Here is a 12,801-nt window from a genome sequence, read left to right on the forward strand (position 1 = left end):
CTATAGTCCCAGCTACTTTGGTGGCTAAAGCAAGAGGATGGTTTGAGTTCAGGAGTTTGAGGCCAGCACAGGCAACATCATGAGACCTCATCTAAAAAAAAAAAAAAAAGTGCAGAGAAAAATACCAAAATAAAGAGGATAAAGAGGATAAGGACCAACACAACACACACATACACACCCCCCCAGACACATCATATTCAAACTGATGTAAAGAAAAACTAGAGAAAACCTTGAAAGCAGCCAGGGGAAAAAGACATTTAGATACAGAGAAACAGATATAAGAATTAAAGTGCCCTTATCAGAAATTATGCAAATCAGAAGACATTGAAGTGATAGCTTGCCAGTGTTTACACAAAAATATTGTCAACCCAGAGAAAATATCTTGCAAAAATGAAGGAGAAATAAAGCCGTTTTTCTTTTAGACAAGTGAAAACTAAGGTAATTAATTACCGGCAGATCTGTTCTATAAAAGTTAAATTCTTCAGGAAGAAGAAATATTATTCCAGACAGAAACTTAGATCTATAAAAAGAAATGACAATCTTTGGAGATGGTTAAAGTATAAAAGATAGTTTTTTCTTATTTTTAATTTTTTAAAAAACTGTTTTACAGACAGGGTCTTGCTCTGTTGCTCAGGCTGGAGTGTAGTGGCACGGTCATAGCTCACTGCAACCTCAAACTCCTGGGTTCAAGCAATTCTCCTCCCTGGGCCTCTCAAAGCACGGGGATTACAGGTATGAGCCACTGTGCTCAGCCTGTTCTTCTTTATTTTAAATTGCTCTGAAAGAGATTTGATTAAAGCAGAGACAAGCAAACTATGGCCTATGGGCTGGTGTGTATGTATGTGTGAAAGATTCTCCCTGGGGCCTGAAAGCTTTAAGGGATGACTAACTCCTCAGTTCTCAGGCCCAGTCCAAGGCGCGAGGTTACTTTCGCTAGCAGCGTACGCCAGCAAGAGAGCAGAAGCAGGAAGAGAGCCGGCTGGAAGACACCTACCCTGGCGGGAAGACGTGTACCCCCAGATCTAGAAAGAGGCTTCCAGGTACTATGTAGCAGTCATGTCAGACTGGGACACTTCCTGTTTACAGAGGGCTATGAACCCCTGTCCCGTCCTCACTTGGGGTTGACGCCATTTTAGGTCTCAGCCCGCCTGCACCCAGGAGCTCATTAAAATAGCATGTTCTCACGCCTGTAATCCCAGCACTTTGGGAGGCTGAGACGGGTGGATCACGAGGTCAGGAGATCCAGACCATCCTGGCTAACACGGTGAAACCCCGTCTCTACTAAAAATACAAAAATTAGCCGGGCGCGGTGGCAGGTGCCTGCAGTCCCAGCTACACGGGAGGCTGAAGCAGGAGAACGGCGTGAACCTGGGAGACGGAGCTTGCAGTGAGTGGAGATCACGCCACTGCACTCCAGCCTGGGCGACAGAGCGAGACTCCGTCTCAAAAAAAAAAACAACAACAAAAAAACAAAAACATGTTGCTCCACACCACCTGGTGCTGTCTGTTGGAGCGCTCTTGGAGTTCGAACCGATACAAGAAACTTTCTATGTGTATGTGTATATGTGTGTGTGTGTGTATAATATTGTTTATCCATTCATCCATTGACAGATACTTAGGTTGATTCCGAATACTTGCTATTGTGAATAGCACTGCAGTAAACATACTAGTGCAAGTATATTTTTCATAAAATAATTTCTTTTCTTCTGGGTAGATAGCCGGTGGTGGATGGATCAAATGATTATTCTATTTTTAGTTTTTTTGAGAAATCTCCATACTTTTTCATAGAGGCTATAGTAATTTACATTCTCTAACGCAAATACAACAACGTATTAGCATTCCTTTTGTTCTGCTCTTTGCCAACATCTGTTATATTTTGACTTCTTAATAATAGCCATTCTGACTGGTGTAACATGATATTTCATTGTGGCTTTAATTTGCATTTCTCTGATGATTAGTGATGTTGAACATTTTTTCATATTAAAAAATGTCTACATATGTCATTTGGCAACTTTCTAATGGAGTTATTAATACTTTTTTTTTTTTCTTTTTGAGTTGTTTGAATTCCTTGTAAATTCTAGGTATCAGTCCCCTGTTGGATGCATAGTTTGCAAATATTTTCTCCTATTTTGCAGATTGTCTGTTCACTTTGTTAATTATTATTTTGCTGTGCAGCAGTTTTTTAGCTTACTTAAGTCCCATTTGCCTATTTTTGTTTTTGTTGCCTGTACTTTTGAGGTCTTAGTCATGAATTCTTCACCTAGTCTAATGTCCAGAAGTGTTTTCCCTGGGTTTTCTTCTAGCATTTTAATACTTTCAGGTCTTATGTTTAAGTCTCTAATCCAACTTGAGCTGATTTTTGTATATGGTGAGAGATAGGGGGTCCAGTTTTATTCTTCTGAATATGGCAATCCAATTTTATCAGCATCATGTATTGAAAAGGGTATCCTTTTTCCAGTGTATGTTTTTGTTAACTTTGTCAAAAATCTTTTGGCTATAGGCATGTGGCTTTGTTTCTGGGTTCTTTATTCTGTTCCATTGATCTTTGTGTCTATTTCTATACCAATGTCATGCTGTTTTGGTTACTATAGCCTTGTGATATAATTTGAGGTCAGATAATGTGGTGCCTTCAGCTCTATTCTTTTTGCTTTGGATTGCTTTGGCTATTTGGGCTTTTGGGGGAGGGGTTCCATATAAATTTTAAGGTTTTTTTTCTGATTCTGTGAAGAATGAACATGGAATTTTAATAGGGATTGCATTGAATCTGTAGATCACTTTGGGCTGTATAGTCATTTTAACAATATTAATTCTTTCAATCCATGAGCGTGTAGTGTTTTTCCATTCATTTGTGTCATTCTTTTCATCAGTGTTTTCTAGTTTTCCTTGTAGAGATCTTTCACCTCCTTGGTTAAATATATTCCTAGATATTTTATTTTTTGTAGCTACTGTAAATGGGATTGCTTTCTTTTTTTTTTTTTGAGACGGAGTCTCGCTGTGTCGCCCAGGCTGGAGTGCAGTGGCCGGATCTCAGCTCACTGCAAGCTCTGCCTCCCGGGTTTTTACGCCATTCTCCTGCCTCAGCCTCCCGAGTAGCCGGGACTACAGGCGCCCGCCACCTCGCCCGGCTAGTTTTTTGTATTTTTTAGTAGAGACGGGGTTTCACCATGTTAGCTAGGATGGTCTCGAACTCCTGACCTCGTGATCCGCCCGTCTGGGATTGCTTTCTTGTATATTGATTTTGTATCCTAAAACTTTGCTGAATTCATTCATCAAACCTGAGAGTTTTTTGTTTTTGGAGGAATTTTTAGGTTTTTCTAGACATAAGATCACATCATCATCAAACAGAGGTACTTTAACTTCCCTTTTCCAATTGTATGCCTTTATTTCTTTTTCTTGCCTGATTGCTCTGGCAAGGACTTCCAGTACTATGTAGAATAGGAGTGGTGAGAGTGGGCATTCTTGTCTTATTCCAGGTCTTAGGGAGATTGCTTTAAACTTTTCCCTCTTCAGTATGATATTGGCCATGGGTTTGCTGTATATGGCCCTTGTTATTTTGAGGTATGTTCCTTCTTTGCCTATTCTGTTGAGGGTTTTTATCATGAGGGAATGCTGGATTTTATAAAATTATTTTTCTTCATCTATTAAGATAATCATATTGTTTTTGTCCTTAATTATGTGATAAATCACAGTTATTGATTAGATAAATCAATAAATAGTCTAGCGAGAAGTTTGTCAATTTTGCTTATCTTTTCAAAGTACCAACTTTTGTTGATCCTTTTTATAATTTTTTTGTTTTCAATTTCATTTAGTTCTGCTCTGATCTTTATTATTTCTTTTCATTTGCTAGCTTTGGGTTGGGTTTGTTCTTGTTTTTCTAGTTCCTGGAGGTGTGATAGTAAGTTGTTAATTCGTGATCTTTCTATTTTGTTTTGATGTAGGCACTTAACTCTGTAAGCATCCCTCTTAGCACTAATTGTTTTTTATATATCCCAGAATTATGTTATATATCCATTTTCATTCATTTCAATTTTTTTTTTTTTGAGATGGAGTTTCAGTCTTGTTGCCCAGGCTGGAGTGCAATGGTGTGATCTTGGCTCACTGCAACCTCTGCTTCCCAGGTTCATGTGATTATCCGGTCTCAGCCTCCTGAGTAGCTGGGATTGTAGGTGCATGCCACCATACCCGGCAAATTTTTGTATTTTAGTAAGGATGGGTTTTCATCATATTGGTCAGGCTGGTCTCGAACTCCTGACCTCAGATGATCCACCCACCTCGGCTTCCCAAAGTGTTGGGATTACAGGCATGAGCCACTGCACCCGGCCAAAAAAATTTTAAATTTCCATCTTAATTTCATCATGGACCCAAAGATCCTTAAGGGACATATTGTTTAATTTTCATGTATTTGTATAGTTTTGAAAGTTCCTCATGGTATTGATTTCCAGTTTTGTTTCCCTGTAGTCTGAGAAGACACTTGATATGGTTTCAGTTTTTAAAAATTTATTGAGACTGATTTGTGGACTAGCATACAATATGTCTTAGAGAATATTCTATGTGCTGATAAGTAGAATGTATACTCTGCGATTGTTGGTTAGAATGTTCTGTAAATATGATTTGGTCCATTTGGCCTAGAGTCCAATTTGAGTCTAGTGTTTCTTTATTGATTTTCTGTTTCAGTGATCTGTCTAATGCTATGAGTGGGGTAGTGAAGTCCCCCATTATTATTATATTGCTGTCTCTTTCTTTAGGTCTAGTAATACTTGTTTTATAAATCTGGATGCTCCAGTATTTGATGCATATATATTTAGAATTGCTATATACTCTTCTTGAATTGATCTCTTTACCATTATATAATTATTTTCTTCTTTTTAAACTATTTTTGATTTAATATCTATTTTATCTGATACAAGTATAGCTACTCCTGCTCGCTTTTGGTTTCTGTTCATGTAGAATATCTTTTTCCATCTTTTAATCTTCAGTCTCTAATTGTCTTTACCAGTAAAGTGAGTTTTTCTAAGTAGCATATAGTTGGTTCATTTTAAAGCTCAATCCTGTAATGTATGTCTTTTAATTGGGGTCTTTATTTAGTCCAACTTGGCTTAAGATAACTTGAAATGGGCTATGAAGCTGTTGAGCAAGGGTGATGTGATCTTCACTAAGAAGGTATACAGGTTGATGTTGGCTAATTTCCACACTGGTACAAACATTGATGTCTCCATGCAAGAAAAAGGTGAAAGAGCAGGACAGTCATTCACTTTTATTTACAGGTTTTTAATCTTTTTCGTGAGACTATACAAACCACTTGCCAATATATACAAAGTTCTGGTTCATTAAACACCATCCCAGCAGACTGTGAACTGCTTTGAAAAGCAGAGTATGGCATTCATAGTAAAGTCTTTTCTCCCACACTCCATTTTCAAGGTCAGCAAAATTGGGGTCTTTGCCCCACCAAAATATTGACAATTCTCTTCTTCTAGGTGTTTGATCTTGCTACCAAACACCAACTGTATCTGTCTTAAGGCAGCAATTAGAGCTGTTCAAATTAGGGTCACCTTGAGTCGCGGGAAACATATTAGGGGCAGAAGTTGGGCCTTGCCATACATATCTTTTCCATTTAATCCCTGTCAAGTCAGCCAGGCAGAAGAGGTCATGGTGACCATCTTGCAGGCTGGCCTGGTTTATCATGAAGGAGGAATTCATCATCTCTCGTAGCAGCTGCCACCAGCACCACAGCCACCATCTGCCATTACTGCCACCGCCAACCACAGATAGAAACACTGGACACCGGGGAGGGTGAGAGATGGGTGGTGGTTGGAGGAGTTGAGGAAAAGGAGGTTGCTGGGCCACCTGCCACTTCTACTCACCCCCTGCCACTGCCATGAGCATCCACTGCCACTTGGTTGGCACACAGCCACCTGGGCCTGAGGGCCAGAGGAGGGGGGCAATGCTGTACTCACCCAGCAGGCTGGACTGTGGAACCTATGGACGGACAGCTGTCTCTCTCAGAAGGACAGAGGAGATGTGTGGCCTTTTCACAGGAACAATAATAAATTACACAATAAATAATTAAAATAGGGTCAGAGCTGGCAAAGCCCAAGCCCTGGAGGGTTCTTCCAGGTGGGGAGGTGCTTGCACAGGGGCAGGAAAGCTGAGAATGGGGAGAGAAGCCCAGGCCCCCAGCCTGGCAGTGGTAATGTCCTTACGCCTAGAGTCCCCTCAGTGGTGGCAGAATTTTCAGACTCGGACCATTCTCTGGCTCCATCTTTGTATTGTCTCTTGATGAGCCAGACTAACATTGGCCCTCCTGCTGCCTCACTGCCTGGATGCCATAGTCTCCCCCATTTTATGAGCCCAGCAGGCAATGGTTTTCCCCCATTTTAATTGAATTTCTTAGGTTTTCTTATTTGTTTATTTATTTGAGACAGAGTTTCGCTCTTGTTGCCCAGGCTGGAGTACAATGGCACGATCTCGGCTCGCTGCAACCTCCACCTCCCGGGTACAAGCGATTCTCCTGCCTCAGCCTCCCGAGTAGGTGGGATTACAGACATGCGCCACCACACCCAGCTAATTTTGTATTTTTAGTAGAGATGGGGTTTTGCCATGTTCGTAAAGCTGGTCTTGAACTCCTGACCTCAGTGATCTGCCCACCTCGGCCTCCCAAAGTGCTGGGATTACAGGCGTGAGCCACCGTGCCCGGCTCTCTTCACTTTAATTGTGGCCACAGGGACCAGCTTGCCCTCTCTGGGGTAAAGTTAATTTTAACATTATATTTAACTTAACACAATATACCCCAAATATTAACTATTTCAATGTGTAACAATATAAAAACTATTAAAATATTTTAAATTTTTTGTATTACAGTTTTAAAATCTAATATTTATTTTATACTATGGTGCGTCTCAATTCAGATTAGTCACATTTCACGTGCTCAATGTGGCCAGCAACTACTATATTAATGCAGGCATACAAGAAATATTATAGCATAAAATGCTTATATAAGAAAGAAAATAGGTCTCTAATCGATAATCTAAACTCTGATGTCAAGCAACTAGGAAAAAAATTAACTCAAAGCAAGGTGAAGGGGAGAAAAGGAAGAAAAATGCACAAAAGTGAAAACGGTGTAAAAACAATAGAGGAAAATTAATAAACCAGAAAGTTATTTGTCCGAAAAGATCAATAAAATCTACCAGACAGTTCAAGAAAAAAAAGACGGAAGACACAGAATACCAATATCAGAAATGAAAAATAGGACATCACTCTAGATTCTATTGACATTAAAAGGATAATAAGGAAATATTAAAAAGAACCCTAGGTGGGAGGCTGAGGCGGGTGGATCACCTGAGGTCCGGAGTTTGAGACCAGCCTGGCCAACATGGTGAAACCCCCTCTCTACCAAAAATATACAAATTAGCTGCCACAGTTGTGGGGCGAGGACCAGAATAAGCAGGACAAACAAGAGTGTCTGGAAACCCAAAGGCAGAAGCAGAAAGAACGGATACTGCAGCTCAAGACCCAGCTAGATGACCTGGAAACATTTGCCTATCCAAAAGCAGTTATGATGCCCTGCTGCAGTTCGTGGTGTTGGAAAGACAGTGGGTGATCCTAGATGAGTTAATAAAGAAACCGGACATGAATCTGAATGAGGACATCAGTTCCGTTCCCTGTCCACGGAAGAGCTTGGTCAGTGTGTAGATGCAGTAGTGGCTCACATCGTCAACCCAGCCCTACTCAAAGATCGGTTGGTTGAGCAACTGGAAACTCAGATCGGAGACTTCTACATGTTCATCAACCTCATCCAAGATGAAGTGGGAAGGCCCTTGAAGACAGGTGGTGGACACTGTGAGTGCAAGACCTCTGGGAAGACAGGAAATGGCTCCACCAGAAATGGCAGCAGCAGACCCACTGCCTCCAGGACACAGCGAAACAAAGGCAGGGGAGGTGAAGAAAGTCCAGGGGACAGGGCTGCACCTGATACTGCAAGTGCTGGCAATGCTCCAGATTTTGCTGTTAGCTAATTTGGTTGTGCCACAGTGCAGATCCCTCCAACCCTGTAACAGAGGAGCCAGGCTGACAGATTAGGCTCCCTTGCTGAAGAGGCTGGAGGTGTCAGTGGACAGAGTAAGCAGCTAGCCTTGAGGCACCAGTCACATGACCATGTCACCACCTCTGCCATCCTCCAGGACCTCTCTCTGGCAGGCAAGGATGAACTGGCCACGTGGCTGTGTGGAAGGGGCTGATGGTGGCTGTGAGGGACCTGCTAGCCCGTGGACTATATGTCTCCTCCTCAGGAATGAGCCTCATCATGGCTCCTACTGCTTGTTTGCTGCCAACCTTCTCCCCAGCCCCTGAGCCCTTGCACCCCTGGGAGCCCTTTGTAAAGTACTGAAACCACCTTTGCAAAATTATGACTGAGACAGTGAAAGAGATCTAACTTAACTCACTCCATCTTGCTTCTAACTTGCGAGCTGTCTTTGTTCATTCCTGGGCACAAGCTGAACTAACTACGGGAGAAACTTAGTTTGTAGTTTATAGTTTAAACAAAGATGGTAACAGCCCTTTCCCAAAGCAGACTTCCTTCTTACCTGGGGACTAGACTAACATTAGCCACAGGATTAGAAATTATGGTTTAGGAGTCATGCAGCTGGAGGCTGCAAGATTCTGACCCTCCTGAAACTGCTCCTAAGATCAGTGCTTGAGATATTTTGCAGACTCCACACTTGATGGATCAGCTGGCACCACCCAGATTGATAAACTGGCTCGTCTGATCTTGTGGCCCCCACCCAGGAACTGACTCAGCGCAAGAAGACAGCTTTGACTCCCTATGATTTCATCCCTGACCAATTGGCACTCCTGGCTCACTGGCTTACCCCCACCCACCATGTTATCCTTAAAAACTCTGCTCCCCTAATGCTTGGGGAGACTGATTTGAGTAATAGTAAAACTCCGGTCTCCTGCATAGCCGACTTTGTGTGAATTACTCATTCTCTATTGCAATTCTGTCTTGATGAATCTGCTCTGTGTAGGCAGCCAGCAAGGTGAATCCCTTGGGGAGTTACAGTACTACTATGCTAAAAATGGCGGTGCTTATGCCCAGACCAGGAGCTCTCCCAGTCTTTGCCCTTTCTGTTACAGGAGGCACTGTTGTGACCCCCAAAGAGAGCCTACTGACTGTCATCCATATGGTGCTGACAGAGCACGACCCTTGTAAGCACAGTGCAGACTGAGAATTGAAGGCTTTGGTGTGCATGGCACTGAATGAGTGGCCTCTGATGTCCTAGGTGAACCTCATCTGCAAATCCGGGTCGCTCATTGAGCCTCACTACCAGCCTGGGAGCTATGGAGCACACACAGGCTTTGAGAGTGCCCTCAACCTGCACAGTTACCTCAGCAGCCTCAAGTTCAGCCTCCTTGTAGATCTGGCCACAAGCCAGCTCAAAAATACCAAAGATGCCTTTTGATGAGAATGCCCTGACCCCAGGCAAGCTCCTGGCTCAGTAGGGATAGATGTATTAGTCTTCTAGCATAGAAGCAAGGAATCAAAGGTGGGGTTAAAGGCATTTTTCCCAGACGCTGCTTAGGTCATCTGCCAAATGAGTGCAAAGTGTGTTTTCTCCACCAACTTAGCATCTTGGAAAGATGTGCTGGAGACCCCCTTGTTGAGAAGGTTCTGCCCTGGTGTGTAGCCACAGTGTACATATGGGCACATGTGCTTGAGCCTGCATTAAAGGAATCAATTGTGGCACATAGTACCCCAACTCATTGCACCAAATCTGATTCTTAGAAAACCTGGGTTGCTTTAACCATTCTTTTTATGGCCGTGAGTGACAACATGAGTGAGTCATTGGTCCCAGAATAATTTTGCTTGGAGGAACCTGTTGGTTGAGCCATCTTTGTTCACTTGAAGTGTGTTTGAGAGGCCAAGACCAGAATCTAAATTCCTTTTATGAATAGATTTCCCTTTCTTCCTGACCCCAAGGCCAGAGGAGACTATATATTCCATGGCTGCCTCTCAAACTAGGAATGGGAATATCTGAAAACAACATTTCTAAGGGAGGTAGCCACAGGTTGATTTTAATATGGGCCCTTTTTCTTGGAGAGGTAAGGAGTGACATCTTCCTGACAAGGTGGTGCTCTTCTCATGGCACAGACAATGGGCTTTCTGTTTATGAGGACAGAGAGCTGATATTTGGTATTCTGTTCTCTAGCAAGTAAAGATTCCTCTGCTCTCCTCCCAATAAGACAGACACGGTCTTTTAATTTTTTTAATTTTAATTTTAATTTTTTGAGATGAAGTCTGTCTCTGTCACCCAGGCTGGAGTGCAGTGGCGCAATCTCAGCTCACTGCAACCTCCACCTCTTGGGTTCAAGCAATTCTCTTGCCTCAGCCTCCTGAGTAGCTGGGACTACAGGCATATGCCACCACGCCTGGCTAATTTTTTGTATTTTTAGCAGAGACGGGGTTTCACCATGTTAGCCTGGATGGTCTTGATCTCCTGACCTCGTGATCTGCCCACCTCGGCCTCCCAACGTGCTGGGATTACAGGGGTGAGCCAGCGCACCCGACCTACAGTCTTTTTAGAAGTAAATATATTCAAGCTAAATGAGAAAATCCTTGCCACCCAAGTCAAGTATGTACAGGAATGCAAATTGATAACCTGCAGCTGTTCCTCCTTGGGTTGTGACTCACTGGGCACCACTTGTCCTGGAGGCTGGCTGGCTGGAGGACACCTGATCTGGTAATAAGTACTGCAGCAGGGATAGGTGCCACAGTAGGATAGCAACTGCAGCAGATCACTATTTCCAGGCCGGGGGTGGAGTATTTCATTGTGAAACTGACTTTAGAATGGTTCTATTTGGTCTTCAGTATTTTAGCCTCATTAGTTCACATTTGTCATACGGCTTGTGATGAGTACTACTCTAGGACTGGCCAAAGATGGGCAAATGTATCACTCCAAACACTACTGATTCAGCATTGTTATCATGTTTTAAATTGCCAGCTGCACTTTTTTTCTGCAGCCTAATGTCGTGCATTTTAACTTATTATTATTTTTTTTTTTTGAGAAGAGTCTCGCTCTGTCACCCAGACTGGAGTGCAGTGGCACCATCTTGGCTCACTGCAACCTCCGCCTCCCAGGTTCAAGCAGTTCTCCTGCCTCAGCCTTCCAAGTAGCTGGAATTACAGGCGCCTGGCATCATGCCCAGCTAATTTCATATTATTAGTAGAGATGGGGTTTCACCATGTTGGCCAGGCTGGTCTCAAACTCCTGACCTCAGGTGATCTGCCCGCCTTGGCCTCCCAATGTGCTGGGATGAGCCACCGCACCCAGCCTTTAACTTAAAAGTTTTTCAGCAACATGTTACTTGTTTAAGATACGTTATTGGTATTTCATCAGAATTAGTTCACCTTCCCTGTGAAACAAGGCCATTGTAAAATGTAGTGGAAAATGATACATATGTGGTTGCTAATAAAATCATAGTGTTTTGTGACCAAAAAAAAGAACCCTATCACATGAAGGCAAATGTCTTCGTTTTTGAAATTCTTTAAATTTTTCTCTTTAAAATGTTTTTATCTTCCAAAAAAAATCTCCTAGTGTGAGCTGCATAACATGTTGCACCCTAGATTGGGAATCAGGAGACCTCTGTTCTAGTCCTCACTCTGAAACTAACTCTCTAGGAGACCCAATATATATCCTCTCCTTTCCGGGTGTTGGCTCTTGAGGCACTTTCAGCTTCCTTATCTGCGCTCCATGAATTATTAGTTACTTGCCCGAGAGGTCTGACTCAGGGTGCCACCAAAACAGTTCTTAGATATTAGGGGTGAGCCAGGAAGAAACAATGCAGGAAGAGAAATCTATGAGTTGCATATTTGAAACAAATGAGAGCTAGCAGTTTATACATCTAGAGTGAATATTTTCAAGGCCAACATATATGTTTCATGCCTTCTATAATCTGCAGTTTATAATGCATCAGACAATAGCTAAAAAGCATCATCGTTCAGAAATTTTTGATTTTCACTTACAAGGAAAACCAAGGAAGAGAATCTCAGACTTGGAAGGAGCTTCTCATAGGTTATATAGCAAAACTATTCCTCTCTTGAAAATTGGTTGTCCTGCCTCTGCTTAAATACCTTCAGAGATCAGGCACTCACTATCCTCTTCTCACCCAGTATAAGAAAGCTCTTTGTTATGTTGAACTTAAAATATGCAACCCTCAAACCTCTCACTCATTTGTGCTTATTCCAACCTCACAGTATAAGCCATTCCATGCTCTCCATTTACAGACATGAAGCCATTGTGCTGAACAGCCAGTAGGGGACCCTGAAGGTCTTCCAGTAACAAAATATAAAGTCAAAAAGATGCAGAAAGAAGTTTGTTTTATTCGGCAATCTTTTTTTTTTTTTTTTTTTTTTTGAGACGGAGTCTCGCTGTGTCTCCCAGGCTGGAGTGCAGTGGCGTGATCTCGGCTCACTGCAAGCTCTGCCTCCCAGGTTCACGCCATTCTCCCGCCTCAGCCTCCCAAGTAGCTGAGACTACAGGCGCCCGCCACCACGCCCGGCTAGTTTTTTGTATTTTTAGTAGAGACGGGGTTTCACCATGTTAGCCAGGATAGTCTCGATCTCCTGACCTCGTGATCCACCCGCCTCGGCCTCCCAAAGTGCTGGGATTACAGGCTTGAGCCACCGCGCCCGGCCGGCAATCTTATTTTTTAAGTGGGGTGTGTATGTGTGTGTGTGAGAGAGTGTGTGCGTGTGTGTGTGTGTGAGAGAGAGAGAGAGATAGAGAGACAGAGAGAAAGCGAGGTGGG

At 42.8% G+C, this 12,801-nt stretch overlaps 1 pseudogene; it reads left to right on the forward strand.

Annotated features, from left to right (window-relative positions):
• Nucleotides 1-881: 881 nt before the first annotated feature.
• Nucleotides 882-9,455, forward strand: LOC100423585 (RUN domain-containing protein 1 pseudogene; annotated as a pseudogene).
• The last annotated feature ends 3,346 nt before the right edge of the window (nucleotides 9,456-12,801 follow it).

Source organism: Macaca mulatta, chromosome 6, assembly GCF_049350105.2.
Source record: "Macaca mulatta isolate MMU2019108-1 chromosome 6, T2T-MMU8v2.0, whole genome shotgun sequence".
Lineage (NCBI taxonomy): Eukaryota > Metazoa > Chordata > Mammalia > Primates > Cercopithecidae > Macaca > Macaca mulatta.